Genomic DNA, 24,892 nt, shown 5'->3' on the forward strand with positions numbered 1-24,892 from the left:
AGTAAAATATCGCTGAGACTTTAATTTATTGAAATTTGTAGAATTTACAATTTATGAAGTTTCAAGGTCTAATTTAAAAAAACATAATTCTTTAAAGGGTGCTAGCTCAATGGAAGAGCACCTGCTTTACAATCATGAAGTTGGTGGTTCGATTCCATTGTGCCTTGACATCCATATGGAATGGCGATGATCAATTTTTGGTGACGGAGGTTCTTTTGATCATCGCCAATGAGCTTTGGTGACATTTTTCGATTCTCACAAAAAATATGAAATGGTGACGGTCAATGAACGCCACCATATATACACATCAATTGTGACGACCCTCAAAGATTTGTAACCATAAATCATTGTTGTTGATATGAAATGGTGACGGTCGTTGTCCGTCATTATAGTCATTATTCGTGATGGACATTGAATGTCACCACAACACCTATACTTCTAGCAATGCAGATTTTGGTGACGGTCAATGAACGTCACCATATATATGCACCAATAGTGACGACCATTAAAGATCCATCACAATAAATCATTATTTTTCATATGAAATGGTGACGATCACTATCTGTCATTATAATCAATATTTGTGATGGACCTTGAATGCCACCATAACACCTATACTTTTGGCAACGCCACCTTTGGTGACATTCAGTTTTTGGTGACCGAGGCTATGGTCCGTCACCATTGCTCATATGTAATGGTGACGGTCACTATCCGTCATTATAAATCATTATTGGTGACGAACTTTGAATGTCACTACAACACCTATACTTTTGGTGACGCCACTTGTGGTGACGTTCAGTTTTTGGTGATGGAGGCTATGGTCCATCACCATTGCTCATATGAAATGGTGACGGTTAGTATCCGTTATTATAAATCATTATTGGTGGTAGACTTTGTATGTCACTACAACACCTATACTTTTGGTGATGCCACCTTTGGTGATGTTTAGTTTTTGGTGATGAATGCTCTTTTGACCATCACTAATGAGCTTATGGTGACATTTTTCTCCCCTCACCAATGTCCTTTTTTCTTGTAGTGTCTTCTTGATATGTCCTTCAATATTGATAGTTTGAGGAGTGGTAATTCCCGCCAATGAATTACAAGAGATGGTCAGATTCATTTCTTTTTTCTCTGGGGTTGGTTCCTAGTGTATATCCCCTTCTTTTGATGTTTCTTGATCCTTTTCTTCCTCCTCTTCACAATCAATGTAAAATAATTTCTTCTCAGCACACTTATGACCTTTAGTGTATTTTCTATCACAACTGTAACAAAGATCATTTTCTCCTTTTTCTTCCAATTTTTGTTGTGTCAACCTTGTAGATTGTGGAAGGCTAGGAGCAACAACCTTTCCATCTTTATAATTGTGAGTGGTAGGATTTCTTGTCGCCATAATTTTTCTTTCAATTTTCTTTCCAACCTGAATGCCTTCTCCAATGAATCAGGTTCCCAAAAATGAACCTCATGTTGAATGTTATCCTTTAAAGTCCCTATGAAGACATCAACCCTCTGCTTCCATGGAATATAATTTACCCTTATATTAAATTTTTGGAAGCCCTCAATGTGCTCTACCATTGAACCCTTTTAGTTGAGATTCATCAATTGGCTAAAGAAGGTGTTGCTTTTTGTATCCTCATAATGTGCTATCATTTCCTCCGTGAAAATTGACCAGGTGAGAAGTGGTTTACGAGAACAAATCCATTTATGCCATAAAAATTGATTCGGTTCTAAATATAAAGATGCAATACGTACCTTTTGTAACAGTTTCAAATCATGTAGATCAAAATATTCCTCCAGTGGAATCGCCAACCTGTGAAGTAGGAAAGTGTTCCCTCTGAGGACAGAGGCAACCCCTCTAGCCCTAGAGTGGGTCTAGTCACAACAAAGACAAAACAACAATTGATTCCCTTAAATAGTCATCGTTGGAGGCCTACCTCAAACCGGTGGTTGATGAAGTTCTGTTGCGCTACTCTAGCTTTCGTTTCCTTCTCCTTAATGAGCAATCAACCCGAAACACCACAAGAAAACAACAGAGCATATAACCGAGAACAACAATGATCTATTTACTCATAAAGTCAAGAAGTCATGAGCTATCAAGTAAATTACATACAAGACATAGGAAAACATCATTGATTGTATTAATAATGAATCAAGAGTAAAGCTTACAACCAAGTCTTGACGTTGCAAGCCTTCTTGGAGGGTCCAACCAGTATGTTTCTTCAAGCATTCACTCTCAAGGATGGGTCTCCTAAATGAATAATATTTCTCTCTCACTCACAAGCTTAAATACAAGGTTAAGGGCACTCCACAACCTCTTGAAAACTATTCATCAAGCCCACACTTGTCACACTCACACCAAAGCTATCTACCAAACTCAAAAGCACTAGCAGCATTTCTCAACCAAAAAAAACTAGTAGATCATAGCAATGGTGAGTGATTTTATAGGAGAAGGAGCCTCCATGAAATGAGGGAGATGGAGCTTATCCTTAAAGAAGGTAGCACAAAAGATGGAACTACCATCCTGGAGGGGTAAAGGCGACCCAAACTGACCCAACAACCAAGTCTAGAGACATCCAGAAGGCTGACTATTGGAACAAATTTGCCCAATCTGGATCGTCGCTAGTCGTGAACTAAGTCTCAGTGACGACATCGCTAGGAGGCAATGCATGCAGACCGATTGTTGCGATACATAGTTAATAGCCTCGCGCCGGGACTTGAAATTCGACTGTCGCGGGAAACAGGTGTACACCTGTGACGGGGTCGCGATGAGACCGTTTATGACAGAGGACCATCGCAGATATTAAGGTTTTACTCGTGACGAGGCAGAAACTTAGGGAATGAGGGTCAATTTGCAGCATTAGAGAGCATTTTCTTAATCTTCTTGCATTGGTGGGAAGATATGAACATGTTTATTTGACACATGACACAGTAGAGGGACTGAGATGAAGACAGTGAAAAATTACTGTGTAATAGATGCCCCCTAAAGCATGAAGCTCGAGAGAGTGGGAGGGGTGAAACTCTTTACGAAACCATGACCGAACTAGAACACCACCTTGAAGAACCTGTAGGCGCAAGTACAACTGATATCTTTGATAGTGAAATACATGTAGTCTAGGCATGGGCGCAACCATCTAAAAGACATATGAAACTTGGTCTATGGTATGGACACAACCACCCAGTTGACAAGACCATGATAATGACAAAGGTATGGTCGTAGCCATCCATGAAGACTCAGGTATGGTCGCAGCCATCCATCAAAGAGTCATGTATGTAATCAAAAACCAATCCATGCAGCCCGAACATATGTAATTGTAGTTCAGGGTCTTGAAACCTGTTAAAATTGGAAACTAGGGCAAAACTCCATGTGGGTCAACTTATTTATGATAGATGATATTTTTATTGGATCCCTCTCATCGAGAGGTGTAGGATTGATCCTAATATCATCTGATGCCAATAAGTATTCATGGAGATATGAATTTATTTTGATTATGTAATTATTATCAAGCCGACCAGCACTTGTGTAGGCTCTAGAAGCCCAAATGTCATGTCTATTCAACCTATACATTTTTGGTATAAATAGATGAGGATTTGATGTCTTTTGAACACACATTCTTGAGTAGTCTCCTCCTCTCCACGTCTGGGTTTTTGGTGAAGGAGAGAGACACCATGAGTGATACGTTGGTCATCAAAGTGATGCCCTAGCTGCTGTATGTTGCCCTAGCCATAGAGATCTGGCCGCAGTGAAGGAGGCCTCATACGCAGTCAAAAGAAAGGCCCTATCTGAGAATCTATCATGTTATGCTAGAAACCTTTATACACAAGTCCTAATACGATGTCCAAAGAAGATATTAACACGCTGGTCATGGAGAAATTAGCACGTTGTCCATGGAAATATTAATACGTTGTCCAAAGAAGATATTAACATGCTGGTCATGGAGAAATTAACACGCTGTTCATGGAAATATTGATACGTTGTCCAAAGAAGATATTAACACATTGGTCATGGATAAATTAGCATGATATTCATGGAAATATTAATACGTTGTCCAAAGAAGATATTAACACGCCGGTCATGGAGAAATTAGCACGCTTTTCATGGAAATATTAATACGCTGTCCAAAGAAGATATTAACACGCTGGTCATGGAGAAATTAGCACGCTGTTCATGGAAATATTAATACGCTGTCCAAAGAAGATATTAACACGCTGGTCATGGAGAAATTAGCATGCAGATCATGGAAATAATTATACGCTGTCCATATTGATGCACATGCCAATTCGCAGTAAAAGGAGTCATGTATACACAATGAAAGAAGATAAGAAGAACTTCGCATTCCTCTCTGAAATTCCACATGAATGTTAGGTGCAGGTGTACGCTATACATAAGGGACAGACTGCGCATGAAGGGAGGATCAGATCTCATGTTCTTATGAATATTTCGTAAAGTACAAGTACAGGGATTCGCAAGGAAGGATCAGACCTTACATCTTCTCTCTGGAAGCATATGTAAAAGAAATGGATTCGTAATTGTATTAGGGCACCTTGGGGTCTAAAGGCATCGAGTGCACCTTGAATGATTATTAGGTGCAGTCAACCTTTATCTCGTGTAGATGGAATTGAAAGAACCGTGGGTGGATGGACAACCATGGCATAAAAGATGTCTCTACAAAGGAACAACATTAGCATCCTACAATCTCAGTCTCGGTTTGATGGTGATCTTGATTGAAGCATCCCTGTAGCAGCCCAAATACAATGAACAACTGTGGTAGATCTATTCTCTCGGCTCAACCAAGATTATGTTAGAAGTCCTGGCATAACTCTGATATCGAAATAAGTTTCGATGATGGTCAAGAGATCCTTGGCAGACTAGTGAAAGGACACAGTCTCAACAGCATGATGTATGAGATCATGGGCAGCATGATGAATGGGCAGCATGATGAATGAGCAGCATGAGTTATGAGCATGGGCAACTTGATGATGAATAAGATCATGGAATATGCAGCATAATGAGAAGCATGAAGATGATGAATGAGAGGCAGCACTACGATAGGTGAAGCTGTCACCTTGGAGAATTAGTTGAAGCAGGATGTCTTCAACTGATCTCATCGTTATAGGAAATGATCTATGCTCAGATCTAGATAAGTCAAAGTGTTTGACTCCTATTGTAAATGTACTATCTCTCTCTCTTTCTCTGCTGAACTTTGAAGATAAAAGAAGATTTTATCAAAGGGTTTCCCCACACATTGTGGGGTTTGTCCTTGGCTTGCGCCACGTCTTGTGTCCTCTTGTCTTGGCTTGTCTTCTGCGATTTATGTTTATATTCTATCTACAGTTTACTTTATGTTGATGTGATTGCTAAAATGGAAAAGAAATTAAATAAATTGCTCCATCATAGAACATACCAAAAATTAACATGGAATCAGAGCTGAGGTGAAGACAATGCCCAAGCAAGAGTGAAAGAGCAATCATCGAAGACAGTTGGGACAAGACAGAAGGATTAATGGGTTCCTCATAATTCACCTAGAGTGAAGTTGAAGCAGAGAATGTTATCAGAATGACGTAGCGGAAGTTTCTGATGACATACCTAAAGATCAGTTCATTAGGAAGTTCGGATCTAAGGGTGGATGGAAAGGTAGATGTCTTGGTTATGAGTTCAACCCTTATGCGAAGGAGTGTCCGCATGACAGAGATGTAGGTCATCAAAGACATGACCAACTCTTCGAGGAAGCAAGGAACCCTAGGTAATAAGAATCAAATATTGTTTCTGATAAAGAAGTGTTATCTTGTATTGGCCCTCTCCTTCAGATTCTTTGGGAATCTGGCATATTGATTGTAGTGCGTCAAGGCACTTCATCGGATAGAAGGGTGCAATCTCTAATTTGGTAGAGATGGAAACAATCATGGGATTACACTCGGAGCCGATGCCACCTATCCCGAAAAGGGAATGGAAGTCAAAGGTTTTAATGTGGCATTCATTAATGGAAAGGTACGTGTTTGAAAATTGAATTTTCGAAGATGTTTTTGAGTTCAAGGTTGTATCAAGTTGCAGGAAGTTCATTGGGGACCATGTCGATTGACACAACACTGGAGGTCTGTGAGTCAGATGGTGACAAAGATGCCTGAATTCAAAAAGAGCATGAAGGTACATGTCTGAGATGTACTGAAGGAAAATTTTACAAGGGGACCATTCCCCCTCATATAGCAGGTCCACAGGTTTGGAACAACCCGTGGAGTTTGAGATTCATGAACAGGAATCTCATGTATAGAGGTGGAAGAAAGCCCTATATGGCTTGAAGAAAAACACCCCGGGCATAGTATGAGAGGATTGATAGCTGTCTGATGAAGCTGAGATTCACTAGGAGTGAAATCGATCCAAACCATTACTCGAAGGTTGTGGATGATAAACCTCTCACACCGGCACCTATGTCTGACAGGTACAGACCCTCTCATCTGTAGGAGACAGAGGGAGTTGGATTCTGTATGTGGAATGATAAACTGCAAGCCTGTGACTACCTCAAGGATATTAACTTTTAGAAGCTATATGGTAGTGATGTCGGAACCGATTTGGGAAATGCCTCTGAATTTCATAAACTCAATCACGTTGATGTTCTTGGTGAACTTCCGTCTGAACATATGTTTTGCAGTTAGCATGGTGAGCTCATATTTGGTTGAGCCTCACTGGATTGGTGCCAAGAATCCTCTGAGATATCTTCGGGGCTCAATCTCTCATGGATTGAGATACACTGCCGGAAATATGAAAACTACATGATTATTCGAATGCTCACTGGGCAGGCATTGTGGAGGATCACTAGAGCACTTCCCAGTGTTGGTTCTCTTTGGATTCTGCTTCGATATCATGGATGTGAGTAGGAAGAAGAAATCAGTTGTTATAGGTACCATCAAGACCGGATACATAACTATGAGTATGACCTCGTATGAAGTTTCCTGGTTGTGGAAACTCTTCAGTGAGTACACCTGATGAATATCACTGTGATTCTCTGTGACAACCAGAGGTGGGATTCGATTATTGAGGAATCTCGTACTCAATGATTGCTTCAGCAGATAGACATAAAATACTGCCTTATCTGGGATATGGTAAGTCGATGAGCAAGGAGGCTCCATCGCACTAAGATGATGTACAGGTCAGAGCCCCGGGGAAATATCAAATGTGTGATTTTCCCAAATGACTTGGAGTCGTTGAGAGACCTTTGTAAAAGGGTCTTGCATGTTGCATACATTGAACTCTAGGAGCTCTAGGGGGCTTGCGGTTCTTACTAGAGCAACATACAACCACAAGGTGACTCACCCTCTCCTGGTGGTGTGCACTGGAACAAGATGATTCACTCTCTTGTGGGACAAGATGATTCGCTCTCTTATGGAACAGGATGATTCGCTCTCTTGTGTAGCAGGATGATTAGTTCTCCTGTGAGGCCTGGATTGATGTGTTCTCCATGGCGATTGTAGCAGGATTGATGTGTTCTCCTGTGAGGACAGGATTGATTAGTTCCCTTGTCGAGGCATCCTACCCATGCAGTCTGGGACTCATGGGAAGTACCTCTCATCTGATCAATGAGCAGGGAAATGAAGTTAGTGACCATAGTAGTACTGATGGACACATTGTTGTATCTATCGTACTCCCTATGCTAGGATGACCTCCATTGATATGGGATCAATGATACTGGTCTGTGACCAGTGGTAGGAGTTGTGCCTTACTATGACATTAACTTCGGGTCGGTTGAGACTGGTCAGGGACCAGTGGTACATACTTCGAGACTAACTTCGTGTCAATGCAGGACTGGTTTGGGATCAGTGAGAGCGGTACATACTATGACGCTGACTTCGGGTTGGTTGAGACTGGTCTGGGATTAGTGGTACACTCTCTGAGCCTGCGATATTGGTCTGGGACCAGTGGTAGGAGTTGTACCTTACTATGACACTAACTTCGGGTCGATTGAGACTGGTTTGGGACCAGTGGTACATACTCCGAGACTGACTTTGTGTCAGTGTAGGACTGGTCTGGGACCAGTGAGAGTGGTGCATACTATGATGCTGACTTTGGGTCAGTTGAGATTGGTCTAGGACCAGTGGTACACAATCTAAGCCTGCGATACTGGTCTGGGACCAGTGGTAGGAGTTGTACCTACTATGACGCTGACTTCGGGTCGGTTGAGACTGGTCTGGGACCAGTGGTACATACTCTGAGACTGAATTTGTTTCAAGTGCAGTACTGGTCTAGGATTATTGGTACATACTCTGAGACTGACTTCGTGTCAAGTGCAGTACTGGTCTGGGACCAGTGAGAGTGGTACACACTATGACGCTGACTTCGGGTTGATTGAGACTGGTTTGGGACCAGTGGTACACTCTCTGAGACTACGATATTGGTCTGGGACCAGTGGTAGGAGTGGTACTTACTATGAAGCCGACTTCAGGTTGGTTGAGACTGGTTTGGGAGTAGTGGTACACACTGTGAGACTGACTACAGGTCAGTGGAGAATGGTATGACTCATTCTCGATCAATTCTTCTTCTTCATAGTTCAGCAGAGCCAGTTGAGTAGAGAAGAGCCAGTTGAGCAGAGTAGAGCCAGTAGAGTTGAGTAGAGCCAACAGAGCTGAGCAGAGCCAACAAAAAGAGCAGAGCCAGTAGAGCTAGGTAGAGTAGTGCAAGGAACTAATGGCAGAGATAGTACAGTCAGACATATGGATCAACGGATGGAGTTCTCCCTAGTTGAGAGGGAGTGTTAAAATTGGCAACTAGGGCCAAACTCCATGTGGGTCAACTTATTTATGATAGCTGATATTTTTATTGGATCCCTCTTGTCGAGAGGTGTAATATTGATCCTTATATCATCCATTCCGATAAGTATTTATGGAGATATGAATTTATTTTGATTATGTAATTATTATCAAGCCGACAAGCACTTGTGTAGGCTCTAGAAGCCCAAACGTCATGTCTATTCAACCTATACATTTTTGGTATAAATAGATGAGGATTTGATGTCTTTTGAACACACATTCTTGAGTAGTCTCCTTATCTCCACGTCTAGGTTTTTGGTGAAGGAGAGAGACACCGTGAATGATACACTGGTCATCAAAGTGATGCCCTAGCTACTGTACATTGCCCCAACCGTAGATATCTGGTTGCAGTGAAGGAGGCCTCATACGCAGTCAAAAGAAAGGCCCTATCCGAGACTCTAACACGCTGTGCTAGAAACCTTTATACACAGGCCCTAATACGATGTCCAAAGAAGATATTAACACGCTGGTCATGGAGAAATTAGCACGCTGTTCATGGAAATATTAATACACTGTCCAAAGAAGATATTAACACACTGGTCATGGATAAATTAGCACACTGTTCATGGAAATATTAATACGCTGTCCAAAGAAGATATTAACACGCTGGTCATGGAGAAATTAGCACGCTGTTCATGGAAATATTAATACGTTGTCCAAAGAATATATTAACACACTGGTCATGGAGAAATTAGCATGTTGTTCATGGAAATATTAATATGTTCTCCAAAGTAGATATTAACACACTATTCATGGAGAAATTAGCACGCTGTTCATGGAAATATTAATACGCTATCCAAAGAAGATATTAACACGTTGGTCATGGAGAAATTAGCACAATGTTCATGGAAATATCAATATGCTGTCCAAAGAAGATATTAACACGCTAGTCATGGAGAAATTAGCATGCATATCATGGAAATAATTATACGTTGTTCAAATTGATGCACAGGCCAATCTGCAGTAAAAGGAGTCATGTATACACAATGAAAGAAGATAAGAAGAACTTCGCATTCCTCTCTGAAATTCCGCATGAATGTTAGGTGCAGGTGTATGCTATACATAAGGGACATACCTCGCATAAAGGGAGGATCAGATCTCATGTTCTTATGAATATTTCATAAAGTACAGGTACAGGGATTCACAAGGAAGGATCAGACCTTACATCTTCCCTCTGGAAGCATATGTAAAAGAAACGGATTCGTAATTGTATTAGGGCACCTTGGGGTCTAAAGGCATTGAGTGCACCTTGAATGATTATGAGGTGTAGTCAACCTTTATCTCGTGTAGATGGAATTGAAAGAACCGTGGGTGGATGGACAACCATGACATAAAATATGTCTCTACAAAGGAATAGCATTAGCATCCTACAATCCCAATCTCGGTTTGATGGTGATCTTGTTTGAGGCATCCCTGTAGCAGCCCAAATACAATGAACAACTGTGGTAGATCTATTCTCTCAGCTCAACCAAGATTATGTTAGAAGTCCTGGCATAACTCTGATATTGAAATAAGTTTCAATGATGGTCAAGAGATCCTTGGAAGACTAGTGAAAGGACACAGTCTCAACATCATGATGTATGAGATCAAGGGCAGCGTGATGAATGGGCAGCATGATGAATGAGCAGCATGAGTTATGAGCATGAGCAACTTGATGATGAATAAGATCATGGAATATGCAGCATAATGAGAAGCATGAAGATGATGAACGAGAGGCAGCACTACGATAGGTGAAGCTGTCACCTTGGAGAATCAATTGAAGCAGGATGTCTTCAACTGATCTCATCGTTATAGGAAATGATCTATGCTCAGATCTAGATAAGTCAAAGTGTTGACTTCTGTTGTAAATGTACTATCTCTCTCTCTTTCTCTGCTGAACTTTGAAGATAAAAGAAGAATTGATCAAAGGGTTTCCCCACACATTGTGGGGTTTGTCCCTGGCTTGCGCCACATCTTGTGTCCTCATGTCTTGGCTTGTCTTCTGCGATTTATATTTATGTTCTATCTGCAGTTTATTTTATGCTATTGTGATTGCTAATGTGGAAAAGAAATTAAATAAATTGCTCCAACATACAACATATCCAAAATTAACAAAACCCAACCGATCATAGTACAAATTCTAGCATGCAAACATATGTACTGAGGTCGAGCATGATAGAAAGTCGCTTGAGTAGCAGTCAATGATGAAAACCGTTAACAAGCGCGAGAGAAACCACCAATAATGCCAATGGGTCTCAAGGTATTGTTCAGTACAATCCACTAAGTGTGAAAATGAGTTGAAGTCGAGAACTTCTGGAATCACCCAATCGAAGGCCAATGATGAGAGTCTATCATTAGGCACGAAGAACTTGCCATTGAGGCATGCAAGCTCCAAGGTATCGAAAGGGATCTCTAGAATAATCTCCTGGATAATGAGCTGATGTCGACAGGAGACGATCCGTCGTAGAAGGGCCATAATGTTTCCCCCACCAACGACACGAGATAAGGAACAAGTGGTAGATGGTGAAATAGAGGATCAAGGGAGGAGGTAAGGGTGTGAACTGCAGAAGGATTATACTCTTGAACATATCGGCGACACGACTTCAGAATGTGGCAGCATTTAGGTACCAAGGGACCGGAGGCTCGATGGAGACAACATGGATCAGATGGAATGAGGCAAAACGACAACCCAAAACCCTGGAAGGCCAAATGGCAGTGTATGGATAATCCAACCCAACAAGAAGCAAAAGTGTCGATGTTCAAGAGTCACTAGCTACCGTAGGTAACCAATGATGACTTCCAAATTTCCCCCCACCATTGCTGGCGAGTACCCCAATTATTTTTGGAAACAAGCTTGAAGGGGATGGCATATGCTTGTAATATAAGTTCGACCTTCGGACGAATCCAACCTAGTGATAGTTTAATGAGCCCTAGGGAGGAGAAGCTTGAGTCTCGTCATGGCGACGAGTCCAATGTCATCAGGGTTTAACGAGTCTGACATAGGGAAAACTCAAAGTCTTTTTCATGTTTAGAGAGTTTGAAAAAGACACGGAAAATAAAACTCCAGGGGGTCCCTTTTCATAAATTTGTGTCCCTCGATTGCAAAAAGTATAAAATAATACTCGAGAGAACTGCTTTACCATTACGATCAAGGAGTAATTTTTGTAATTAGTAGTCTTAATGGTGATCTTTTCATGTTTATACGGTCAAAAAAGAGCTCAAAATGGACCGCCTTTTATTCCGTTCAACGAGTCAAAGGGGAAAACTTAGCAATCTTTTCGTCTTTTAAGTCAGAAAAGAGCTTAAAGAGGACTTTTGAAAAACATGGACCAAGTGTGTACGGATCATAACATGTACCTGCCATCTCTATTTCTGCACAAAAACACCACTTCATAAGATCCATTCGACATAAATACAGTATATGTGTGGATATTAGGTTAAAAAACTCAAAACCCTAATCAAAACTCCAAAATAAATGGGAAAACCCCACACCATTTAGGGTAAATTTTTATTTTTTTGAAAAACAATATAAAAAAGGGGGGTATGGTAAGTTCATTTTTACATTTACCTTGTGAGTTTTCACCTTTGGTGTTTTGGTGTGCAAAATAGAGTGAGGTCCCCAACTTGATTTGGTCATCGATAGTTAATGATCTTGCCCGAGGCTTTACCAAGTAAGTAATCTTCCCTTTGCGTTGCATTTCAAAGTTTTTTTTTTGTTCAATTTGATGTTAGATAAGTGGTTTTTGGGCGGATTTTAAAATCCAAATCTGCCTCTCGGTCGTCGCGGAAGATCCACACGGGTTAGCGACGACCGAGCGTGTTAACATGTACCACCATTGGGATCGTCGCAGGAGATAGATGTACTCCAGCGACGGTCGTGGAAAAAATGAATGGTTGACCTCAAGCTAAAGTAGGAAAGTGTTCTCTCTGCGGACATAGGCAACTCCTCTAGCCTTAGAGTGGGTCTAGTCACAGCAAAGACAAAACAACAATTGATTCCCTTAAATAGTCATCATTGGAGTCCTACCTCAAACCGGTTGTTGATGAAGTTCTGTTGCGCTGCTCCAGCTTCTGTTTCCTTCTTCTTAATGAGAAATCAACCTGAAACACCACAAGAAAACAATAGAGCACGTAACCGAGAAAAACAATTATCTATTTACTCATAAAGTCAAGAAGTCATGAGCTATCAAGTAAATTACATACAAGACATAGGAAAACATCATTGATTGTATTAATAATGAATCAAGAGCAAAGCTTACAACCAAGTCTTGACATCATAAGCCTTCTCGGAGGGTCTAGCCATTATGTGTTTTCAAGCATTCACTCTCAAGGATGGGTCTCCTAAATGAATAATATCTCTCTCACTCACAAGCTTAAATACAAGGTTAAGGGCACTCCACAACCTCTTGCAAACTATTCAGGAAGCCCATACTTGTCACACTCACACCAAAGCTATCTACCAAACTCAAAAGCACTAGCAGCACTGCCCAACCGAAAAAACTAGCAGATCATAGCAATGGTGAGTGATTTTATAGGAGAAGGAGTCTCCATGAAATGAGGGACAAGGAGCTTATCCTCAAAGAAGGTAGCACAAAAGATAGAAATACCATCTCAGAGGGGGAAAGGCGACCCAAACTAACCCAACAACCAGGTCTAGAGACATCTAGAAGGCCGATTGTTAGAACAATTTTGCCCAATCTGGATCGTTGCTAGCTGTGAACTAAGTCTCAATGATGACATCGCTAGGAGGCAATGCATGCAGACTGATTGTCACGATACATAGTTAATAGCCTCGCGTCGGGACTTGAAATTCGACCGTCGCGGGAAACAGGTGTACACCTATGACGGGGTCGCGATGAGACCGTTTATGATAGAGGACCATCGCGGATATTAAGGTTTTACTCGTGACGAGGCAAAAACTTAGGGAATGAGGGTCAATTTGCAGCATTAGAAAGCATTTTCTTAATCTTCTTGCATTGGTGGGAAGATATGAACATGTTTATTTGACACATGACACAATAGAGGGAATCAGATGAAGAGAGTGACAAATTACTGTGTAATAGATGCCCCCTAAAGCATGAAGCTCGAGAGAGTGGGAGGGGTGAAACTCTTTACGAAACCATGACCGAACTGGAACACCACCTTGAAGAACTTGTAGGCGCAAGTACAACTGATATCTTTAATAGTGAAATACATGTAGTCTAGGCATGGGCGCACCCATCTAAAAGACATATGAAACTTGGTCTGTGGTATGGACACAACCACCCAGTTGACAAGACCATGATAATGACAAAGGTATGGTCGCAGCCATCCATGAAGACTCAGGTATGGTCGCAGCCATCCATCAAAGAGTCATGTATGTAATCACGAACCAACCCACGCAGCCCGAACATATGTAATCGTAGTTCGGGGTCTTGAAACCCAACCGATCATAGTACAAATTCTAGCATGCGAACATATGTACTGAGGTTGAGCATGATAAAAAGTTTCTTAATTACCGGTCAATGATGAAAACTGTTAACAAGCGCGAGAGAAACCACCAATAATGCCAATGGCTCTCAAAGGTATTGTCCAGTACAATCCACTAAGTGTGAAAAATGAGGTAAAGTCAAACACTCATGGAATCACCCAATCGAAGACCAATGATGAGTCTATCGTTAGGCACGAAGAAATTTCCATTGAGGCATGTAAGCTCCAAGGTACCGAAAGGGATCTTTAGACCAATCTCCTGGATAATGAGCTGATGTCGACAGGAGACGATCCGTCATAGGAGGGCCATAATCTTTCCCCCATCAACAGATCGAGATGAGGAACAAGTGGTCGATGGTGAAACAGAGTATCAAAGGAGGAGGTAAGGGTGTGAACTGCAAAAGGATTATAATCTTTAACATATCAGCGACATGACTCCAGAACGTGGCAGCATTTAGGTACCAAGGGATCAGAGGCTCTATGGAGACAACATGGATCAAATGGAATAAGGAAAAATGACAACCTAAAACTCTAGAAGGCCAAATGATGATGTATGGATAACCCAAGCCGACAAGAAGCAAAAGTGTCAATGTTCAAAAGTGACTAGCTGTCGCAGGTAACCAATGATGACTTCCAAATTCCCCCCCACCATTGCTAGCGAGTACCCTAATTATTTTTGAAAAAAATCTTGCAGGGGATGGCATATGCTTGTGATATAAGTTCGACTTTTAGACGAATCCAACCTAGTGATAGTTTAACGAGCCCTAGGGAGGAGAAGCTCAAGTCTTGTCATGGCAACAAGTCCAATGTCGTCAGGTTTAACAAGTCTGACATAGGGAAAAATCGAAGTCTTTTTCATGTTTAGAGAGTTTGAAAAAGACATGGAGAAGAAAACTCCAGGGGGTCCTTTTTCATAAATTTGTGTTCCTCGAGCCCGAAAAAGTATAAAATAATAGTCGAGAGAACTGCTTGACCATTATGATCAAGGAGTACTTTTCATAATTAGTAGTCTCGATCCGAAAAAGTAAAAAAGTGATCGAAGACATGTCGTTTCATAACCAATATCGAACCTAAAACAAGAAAAGACGGACGATATTTTTATGTTTATACGGTCAGAAAAGAGCTCAAAGTGGACCACCTTTTATTCCGTTCAACGAGTCAAAAGGGAAAACTCAACAATCTTTTCGTCTTTTAAGTTGGAAAAAAGCTTAATGAGGACTTTTGAAAAAAAAATGGACCAAGTGTGTACGGATCATAACATGTACCCACCATCTCTGTTTCTACACAAAAACACCACTTCATAATATCCATTCGACATAAATACAGTATCTGTGCGGATATTAGGTTAAAAAACTCAAAAAACTAATCAAAACTCCAAAATAAATGGGAAAACCCAAAACCATTTAGTGTAAAATTTTAATTTTTTTGAAAAACACTATAAAATAGGGGGTTATGGTAATTTCATTTTTACATTTACCTTGTGAGTTTTTACCTTTGGTGTTTTGGTGTACAAAACTGAGCGAGGTCCCCAGCTTGATTCCAGCATCGACGGTGGCTTTACCAAGTAAGTAATCTTCCCTTTGCGCTGCATTTCAAAGTTTTTTTTTGTTCAATTTGATGTTAGATAAGTGGTTTTTGGGTGGATTTTAAAATCCAAATCCCCCTCTCGGCCGTCGTGGAAGATCTGCATAGGTTAATGACGACCGAGCATGTTAAGACATACCACCATCAGGATCGTCGCGGGAGATAGATGTACTCTCGCGACGGTCGTGGAAAAAATGAACGGTTGACCTCGAGCCATCACCGTTGTTTGAAAAACAGGTGCGATGATGCTGTAAAGTTTAAATTTTTTATAATTTATTCATTTAAGCTTATGAAAAGGGCTCTAATCATTTTTTCCTTTGACGTAGGGAAAAATGGCATTCATGTGGTAGGAAAGAACTCATGATATTAATGATGAACAAGCTTTTAACGATCCCGGGTGCAGGAGAGCCCTACTTGAGTGTGGATTGCTGAAATTCTTCCTCACTCCACATCTTCGAGCATAGCCTGACCTGCTAGAGTTGTTAATCTATTCATGGAACCCGACGGACGGGAAATTTGTCATCCGGGGCAAGGATATTGAATTTGATGTCGTGGACATATATTTTTTGGCTGGGTTGTCTCATCACGACGAGAGGCCGATCTTAGAGGGTCAACTGGTTGCCGGCGAGACTTTGGATATGCTGATAGCAGGGGTGTGCTCAGGGGTACGCAAATCAACCACTAGTGGGAAACTGCAAATTTCGACAGTGGAAGACTTGACTCTTCGCTCGGTATTGTTCATGGTGATGAGAACAGTGGGCTCTTAAGCCCAACATGAGGCAAAAAAGGCTCACCTTTGGCTAGGTCTTGATTACCTTAATCCGACCATGTATAACTGGGCTGAAGTAGTGGCCGTTAACATGAATAGGCAGCTGACGAAGTGCCAACGAGGGGAGATGAAACAGTTCGGATACAGATCTATCTTGATCCCGCTCATGCTGGAGCAAGTACCAGTTCTTCAGCTACAGGACATGGACCTGTACATGCCTGGGCCACAAGAGACCCGCATCACCCGTTGGGCACATGTTATGCCGTGAGGGGGTGGCGGTTGACCAGTATCATGGGGGATGTTGTTCCGAGAGTGGCTAGACCATCAAAAGGTCATAGTCGAGGATTGGCCGTACGCAGGCATGGATTTCCGCGGAGACCCCGACATGCTGCTTCCTGTGGGCGAGCAGTGGGATGAGGGAGGTAAAACACTTGATCGAAACACCACACTATTTATGTGTTTTGTTTTTATGATGTTTTTTGGATTTTATCATGCATGTCTTAATAATCTATCTTATGTTACTTATAGATGTGATATCGGAGAGGCCGGTAGGACTAGTTCCTGAGGCACGGAGGGACCCACAAGGCAACATGGAACTGGCCCTAGTTCGCCCTGGTGGTAACGCAGTGGAGGAGATAGCCCGTAACTTTGAGGGCTTGATTGACAGGATCCTGGACTACAGGGGTATTGAGGAGGTCCTAGTATAGTACCAGAGACATACGGTCGGAGTGATACCTAGGGTGCATAGGCTCTTGAGACGAGTTGCACAGGTAGTGGTCTGCTATAGAGAGCAGAACCCACCACAGTAGACCTAGGCTTTACTTTCTGCTGACTTTTTGAGAGACACGTGTCTCGGATGTATTGGACACAGACTCTATTTTTGACATACACACTTATTTTTGAGCGCCTCGGTGCGCCACACGATATATATATATATATATATATATATATATATATATATATATATATATATATATATATATATATGGTTCATTATTGTGTTCTAAATGCTTCTATACAATGTTTTGATTACATGTTGCGTAAATGTCTGTTAAATACAACCTTCAAATTCAATGATCTCTGACGGAATAATGCCCGTTAAGTTGGTGGACAACAAGTTGAGAATCCAGATTCATAACTAATGCACCATATCGAGGTTGACAACCTTGGTTAGTAATTCAATGACAGCGCTATATTCACCGACATCGTTGGTGGTGCAACCCAGACAAACACCTTGAAGGTCTACTAACTCACCGCGAGGATTGTAGATCACCCATGCCACAGAAGAAAGGTTCCGGGTACTGTGGCATGCACCATCAGCGAAACCAACATAAGGTGTACCAGACATTTGCACAAGAAGTAAAAAGACACAATAAGAGGTAATTATGCTTGCACACCAAGCCAAACATGCAAACACACATTGAAAACACACATATGTACAAATCAGATGCACGAAATTCATGCATAATATTTTTTCAGATAAAGCCCATTTCGGGGCTTATCTAGAGGATTCCCTTCATAATCGATCAGCTCATAGGCCCCTTTTTGTAAAACAAATTTCATAATGTAAGACCCATGCCACATAGACTCGAATTTGCTTGCCCTCAGCTTATCATTTGCTTGATCATAGAGCAGGATTAGATCTCCTTCAACTAAAGAACGAGGATTGACAGCTTGGTCAAAGTGAGTTTTCACTCTCTTCTTTTGCGCTTCAATGACTAGAGATGCTATTCGACGGGTCTGGTCTAACCGCTCTAGGTAAAGAAGACGTTATTCGACCGAAGTAGTGTTTGGGAGCAATTCGACGACTAATTTAAGAGAAGGGATCTCGCATTCAATCAGAAGGGTAGCCTCCAGACTATAAACCAATTGGAACGAGGTGAACCCGGTGGCATCCTTCACTGAAGTTCGGTAGGCCCATAAGGCAGAAATCAACATCAAGTGCCAGTTGAACTTATGCATGCCAATGGTACATTGAAGCATCATGACCAAAACTTTGTTGACAACTTCTACTTGGCCATTTGCCTGTGGATAATACGATGTTGAACTATCATGCCGTAAGCCCAGCTGGGTTGTTAACTCAGTCATCATATGATTACGGAAATGAGAACCGTGATCAATGACAATGGCCTGAGGGACTCCGAATCGTGAAATGACATGATTGAATAAAAATTGTGCTTCTTTCTTACTGTCATAAGATAGCGTAGGCATCGCCTCGACCCATTTCATGAAATAATCGACGAAAACGATGATATACCCATGCCCCCTGACTGAGCGAGGGTTACAGGTCATATAATCAATGCCCCATTTGGAAAAAGGGCTGACGGTAATGACAGGGTGTAAAGGAGCAGGAGGCACACACATCTTCCATTGGTATATTTGGCACGCATGAAAAGAGCGGATGGAAAAAATGCAATCCTTAAAAATAGATGGCCAAAAATAACTAGCACGGAGGATCTTCTGAGCAGTAGCATATTCAAACATGTGACCACCATAGGTGCCAGAGTGGCAGTCATTCAAAACTCGTTCGACTTCCTCGAATGTCAGACAATGGTGGAGAACAGAGTCAGCGCCGAGACGGTACAGGGTGTCCCCAATAATGCAATATGGTTGAGAATGATGGTGAATATGTCACCGAGCATCCTTGGACAAATCTGGACGAAAGGAGGACGTCTGAAGGTAGACAATAATATCCCTGTACCAAGGATTGAGGGTGCTAATCAAGAACAGAGATTCATCCGGGATATGGTCCTTTGATCGAGAGGGCACAGTAGCATATGGTAGGGAGCAAACCAGCTCAATGAAAACGAGGGACTTCTTAGACTTGGCTGGAGTAAACTCCAAGTCGAACTCTTGAAGGATGACAATCTATTTGGAGTACTTTCCCCCAGTAGTTGACGTGACAAGATGTACATCATTGGGTTGCAGTAAGAAATTACCGTCGTGGTGCGTTATAATATATAGAGGCGGAAACGTTGGACGGCATGAACGACAACTAATGCCAACTTCTCGACATAGGCATATCGAGTTTCCGTATCAATTAGATTATGACTGAGATAATAGACAACATGCTCAGCACCATCATCATCGTCTTGGAACAGAACCATGCCGATGGTGCAGCTATCAACGGTGGCTAAATAAAGAGTATAGTCACGGTGATAATTGGGCATACGTAACAACAAAGCAGAAATAAGGAGGGCCTTGAGCTACTCGAATGAATCTTGCGTAACAGTATCCCAAACAAAAGGGGTATCCCGCTTCAATAACCACATATAGCCTTTGGCCACTTCAGCATAGTTCGGAATAAAACGGCGTAAAAAATTTTCTTTGCCTTGCAGACTCTGCAATTGCTGCAAAGAAGTAGGGGGAGGGAGATTCAGAATGGCTTCAATCTTAAGGGGATCCAGACGGATACCCTCTTTGGAGACGACAAACCCAAGAAGTCTGCCAGATTCAACGCAGAAGACACACTTATGCAGATTAAGACGGATACGATAGTGTCGACAGCGAAGAAAAATTTCGCAAAGGTGATTTAGATGGTCTTGGCATTTCGCTGAATGCACTGGAAGGTCATCCAGGTAAGGCTACACAATGTGTCGAATATCATGAAACGCATAAGACATTACACACTGGAAGGTAGCACCGCAAGTTTTTAGGCTGAAAGGGAGCTTTTTATAAGTGAAAGTACCCCACGGGTAGATAAAGGCGGTCTTGTGTTGATGCATAGGTGATATATTAATCTGCTTATAACCAGAAAAGTCATCCATAAATGAATAAATCTCATTCTCGGCACACTCATCAATAAGTGAGTCAATGAAAGGTGTAGGTTAGTTATCTTTGGGATAGGCACGATTAATGTTGCGATAATCAACACATACCCTAATAGTGCGCTGTTTCTTGGTCACAGGGACAATATTAGAAACTCAATCTCTGAGTGGGATAGGGTAAATAAAGTCAGCTTTACGAAGATTTTCGACTTCTGCATTAATAGCTGCAGCCTTTTGGGGGTGCATGGGGCATAGAAGCTGTCGAACAGGTTTGGCACCTAGATATGTAGGTATTTCATGCACCACAATGCTAGGATTGATGCTGGGCATATCTTCGTATGACCAAGCAAAAACATCACGAAATTCTCGAAAAAGATTAGTATAAAGTTGAATCTCCTCCGGAGTACAGGTTACTCCGATATGAATGTGCTCGACAACCCCTGGTTTAACAGAGATGTCGATAGGTTGAGTTTGCGTAATGTTCCCCATATTGCCTTAAGAGAAAACTTGATGGCTTTGGATAGGCGTTTGAAGGGGTTGGGAGGGGACACAGGAAGAAAACTGCTCAAGACAAGGAAGCATTGCCCCATGGGTAGGGAGAACGAGGAACGATGGTGATGATCAGAACAAGGGGGTTCCTCAAAAGACATAGTCTCAATAACCGCTTCATCAGAAGTGTTATCACTCAGGTTGTTCCCTTTGACTCCCAAGGGAATACGACCGAGGTAACCACAAACCAATCTTTGGACTGTAGGTCCTAGCCTACCTGCAATTAGAGAGGGCTCTCTCTTTATAATTTAGCTTTGTTGATGATGATTTTAGGCTAGTTATTGAGTTCAAGGGGTTTTGTTTATGTTTTGGTGGGAAGGATGATGCTTTCAAGCAGAGAGGAAATGTATAGTATGATAAGTTCAAACCATTGGGCGTGGAGTCATGGAATAGGACTGCTGGTGCGTTTTCTTGGTCACAAGAGAGAAATATGGAGCAAGCTAGCTGCACATGAAACAATGATTCAAGCTAAAAATATGGAATGAAAGCTAAGGAATGAGAGGCAATTAAGAATCTCTCGTTCAACTTAACAGAGGGAAGGCGAATGAGCTCTATCTAGGAGCAGTAAAGAATCCCTAGATAACTGTCAAACATGGGTGAATTAGGGTAAATATGAGCCAAAGGGAAATCATATTCATTACCAATTCATTTCAGATGAAAACATAAAGAAACAACAGAAATTGAGCATAGAGTGCAGCTAAACAAGTTCTAAGCTAATCTTTCTTTCTGCTATTTAGATGGTGATACATGCATGATATGAGCATATATCAATGAAAACAGAGGTAAGAGGCACTTATTGAGTCAAGTTGTAGCACAAAAATTCCATATTCATTCTTCAAAACATTAATAGCACAGTAGATAGTCCATCCTCCAAACTTTTCAACAGTCTTTGATTAATGAAAACATCAAGTATACTGAGCGAGTCTCTCTTGGAGCTATACAACCAACCAACCCTATAAACAGTCAATTAGGGTGGTTTTATAAGTAAAATATCTACAAAATCAGATCTCAGACAGATATGTTGTAATAAGTGTCTTTAACCTAACATATGTCTGAAATAAATGTGAGAAAATATCTTCGAGCTACGCTGGGGGCAGCTGTATCAAAAAGAGTTAATGTGTTGCCTTTATGGCTCTGTGCTAATCACTTAGCCATAACTGTGCTTTGGGTTTTGATCCATTGTTGTTCGGTGGCTTTAAATTCTTCGACTGTGATCGGAGAGCTTTGATGGGCTTTCACCGCTTTCTTTGACTTTGTTGGAGGCCATTCAATGTTCACCTGCTTTGGGAAATAAAGATTTCCATTAAAAACTTTTGACTGATACTCTTTGCCGCTTCCTTGATATGCTTTGGCACTGAATGTGCGCCTTTTCTCACTTCTGATACTCTTTAAACTGTTGTATCGACCTTTCATGGCTGCTATTCGGCCCTCCGCTTGCTTTAGAACTGTCTTTGGCCCTTTTCCGAATCCTGCACGAAGAAATTCTTGTTATTTTGCGACTTTCGGGCCCTGCTGGTAGCCGCGCCATGAGGGGGCTTCAATTTTGGCCTATTTCCCTTAGCAATCACACATAAAAAACTGCCTCGGTTTTTCATTCCGGGCATCCGTTGTGCAGATTTCGCACTTCGCTCTTTTTGACTATGACGTCAGCAGTGGGTCCCAGTACGGCGGTGACGTGGCAGGGTGACGTCAGCAGTACGGTCGGGTGACGTGGCGGTATGGTAGAGGTGATGATGTGGTAGTGACGTGGCAAGGACACGGTGGCAGGAGGCCGACGCATGATGATGACGTCAGCGGTGACGTGGTGCTGACGTAGGAGGGCGAAAGGCAGTATCCGGTTTCATGTCACACCGCTTTTGCACAGAAGCGGTTTCGGAGGAGGGGGTTCCGCCACAGCCGGGAGGGCAACGCGTGGCGGGAGTACGACGAGAAAACCGCCCATCTCCCAGACGCTAACCATCGGCATGTCGGGGCACAAAAAGACCCGCCCACCATAGATCTTGGGCGCATCAGATTAGACAGTCGGTGGCACGAACAAAACAGCGGAAGAATAGATACGGGGCCCGTGACGCTTTTATTAATTTTTTTAATCTAGCGGGGGGAAAACTTTAGGAAAGTGGGTTTTGGGTTATATACAAGCGGGGTGAAATATATTTACATGCGTGACCTTAGGATAAGGGCAGGAAATGAGTATTGTAAGGTTAGGACTTAGGGGAAATCGCTATTAGTGTGACCAAATGTCAGACTAACTCCAAGTTAGGACACGAAAGGGTTAGTAGGAGCCCCAGATGGACTACTATTTCTCGGACTTGATAAATATGGCTATAATGCCAAGGGGAATATGTAATATTTTTGGGATTTTATATAGTTTTTGTATAATAGGGGATGGGGAAATGATCTAGGGAGCTAGATAATAGAGTTAGGAGTTAATATGAATTTGTGAGGTGAAGTGTAGGGGAGAGGCTAAGTTTGGGAATTGAAATTTAGACATAGGAAGTGAATGGACTGTGGAGACATGATTTTTAACAAGAAATGTGGCTTCTCTTCACTGAAGAAAGTCAAAGCTTGACTTGGTATTTACAAAAAATGAAGTGATAATAGGACTGGTTGGGCAGATCCCAAGGTCCTCAAGGGGATGTTAGTGAGTGATTTGGGGAATGAGAAGAAGGGGGAGTTAGACATGCCTCGCTTGAGCTCCTCCAAAGGAGAATTGCCTTGCACTTGTGTTCTAAATAGATATAACACTTGAAAAGATGAAATGGATCACATAGCTTGATTCTGCAACCACAAAACTACTTACCCAGCCTACTTACCTAGCATTTTTTCTTCTTTTTTGCATGGGTGCACTTGGACTTGTAGATCCTGATTATCCTTTTTCCTTTTTGCTGTCCTCCTATCTAAATCTACGCTTATTTCTTCCAAGGGCCCAGATTAAGCAGTTGGGCTCCTTTGTTTCTCTACCTATCTACAAATCTGCGAAGATTAAGATGTTTGGACAGATATTCATTCTCTATATTCTAAAACAAGAAATTGAAACCTAGGGAGGCCAAGATTAAACTGTTTGGCCTTCCCTTAACTGAAAAACTCTTCAAAAAGTGGAATGACTCATCAAAATTAGGATACAGGAGTGGAATTTAGACTAGCACACTTTCATGGCCTCTTCTTTGGCCTCTTAAGGAAATATGGAACCTTGCAGCATGAAAAGATGACATATTTGGCACTCTCAACTGTCAATCATGAAATATGAACACCTGTTGCAACAGGAGGCTAACAGTGGCTCCACTTGGGGATGGCTTTTCCTTGTGAAAAGCCAAGAACAACAGGTCAGACTGCCTTGATCTTCTATTGTTGTTGTGGACTGAAACTTCCCCTGTGCTAGCTACTAAATGATTTGAAACTTTTAAATATGAGCAACCCTCTCCTCAACTGAAATATTGTGAAATACATAGCACTGCCTGCTTTCTTTTGCGTGCTTGATATTATATACAATGTTGCTTGAGCATTGCCTTTGAAAATAGATCCAAAACATGGATCAAAACTGATGTATTTCCCTTAGCCTCTGATCTAGAAACAGTTGCTGATGTGAAACTAAAAAATGCTCCTCTCTTATTGATACTGTTTGATTGCAGACTGCAAGCTGCAAACAGTTTCTTTTACCATGAATTGCTGTGATATGACAATGCTACTCTTGCTGTTTTGCTGAGATTAATGCAGAGTCAGAGCTTTTAAAAATGGAATACTTGCATTGGCTGTGTCTTTACAAACTTTGTTGCTGCTCCTCTAACACTCAGACTACTTATACAAAAAAAATCAAAACAAAGTGCTGATATATACAAATATCAATGTACAAAGAGATATATACAGAGCTGCATTGTATCCATTAAAAGGGATCATGGTAATGTTTTAACATTCGGCCATTAACAGGGCCTTCTTTAGCAGTGCTGCCCTCTACAGATTTGAGGAAATATGTGTTATTTCCCTG

Source organism: Pinus tabuliformis, chromosome J, assembly GCF_031772625.1.
Source record: "Pinus tabuliformis cultivar Carrire ecotype Pingquan chromosome J, CPIR1, whole genome shotgun sequence".
Lineage (NCBI taxonomy): Eukaryota > Viridiplantae > Streptophyta > Pinopsida > Pinales > Pinaceae > Pinus > Pinus tabuliformis.